Genomic DNA, 1,233 nt, shown 5'->3' on the forward strand with positions numbered 1-1,233 from the left:
AGCAGAACAAAAGAGACCCGGCAGACACGGGAGACAGTCTGCTGCGCTGCGGCCCCCGGAGACACTCGAACTTGTGCCTCTGCATTAAATAAATAAATAAATAAATAAATAAATAATAAATAAATAAATAAATAAATAAATAAATAAATAAGACAGTCTGCTGCGCTGCGGCCCCCGGAGACACTCGAACTTGTGCCTCTGCATTAAATAAATAAATAAATAAATAAATAAATAATAAATAAATAAATAAATAAATAAATAAATAATTTAATTAATTAATTAATTAATTAATTAATTAATTAATTAATTAATTAGTTTATTTGATTGTTTGATTTGGGTGGAGGTTTGGTCGGTTGGAGGAGACAAAAAAGGGACAAAAAGGAGACACTTGAGGGATTTAAACTAATTCAAATTAAATTAAATTAAATTAAATTAAATAAATTAAATAAATTAAATTAAATTAAATTAAATAAATTAAATTAAATAAAATAAATTAAATAAAATAAATTTAATTAAATTAATTAAATAAATTAATTATTTGTTTGCTTCAGTGTCTCCTTACTCCGGACAGGCAATGGGAGTAGCTGTCCCCTCGGGGCAGTAAAACCCCACAGGGCAGGGGCCCCCCACTGCAGCAGCAGCAGCAGCAGCAGCAGCAGCAGCAGGAGAGTCAGCAGCAGCAGCAGCAGCAGCAGCAGCAGCATCTGGATTTGTCTCCTCGGGGTGGGGCGCAGGTGTCCACGCCGCGCCGCTGCAGTAGAACCCCTGAAGCAGCAGCAGCAGCAGCAGCAGCAGCAGCAGCAAAGCAGCAGCAGCAGCAAAAGCAGCAGCAGCAGCAAAAGCAGCAGCAAAAGCAGCAGCAGCAGCAAAAGCAGCAGGATAAAGCATTTGGCGGGGAATAAAAGAAATGACAAAAAGACAACAAAAGAGATTTAATAAAAAGAGACAAAAAAAGAAACAAAAGGAGACAAAAGAAAATAAAATAAAAAAATAAAAAAAAGATTAAAGGAGACAAAAGGAGACACCTCAGGAGACAACTAAGGAGACAGAGAAAACTGAAGGAGACTGCTGCTGCAGCAGCAGGAGACACTTGCTGCAGCAGCAGGAGACACTTGCTGCAGCAGCAGGAGACACTTGCTGCAGCAGCAGGAGACACTTGCTGCAGCAGCGGGAGACACTTGCTGCAGCAGCGGGAGACACTTGCTGCAGCAGCGGGAGACAGTTGCTGCAGCA

This window comes from Eimeria necatrix, genomic scaffold (assembly GCF_000499385.1).
Source record: "Eimeria necatrix Houghton genomic scaffold, Enh_scaff995, whole genome shotgun sequence".
In the NCBI taxonomy this organism is placed as follows: domain Eukaryota; phylum Apicomplexa; class Conoidasida; order Eucoccidiorida; family Eimeriidae; genus Eimeria; species Eimeria necatrix.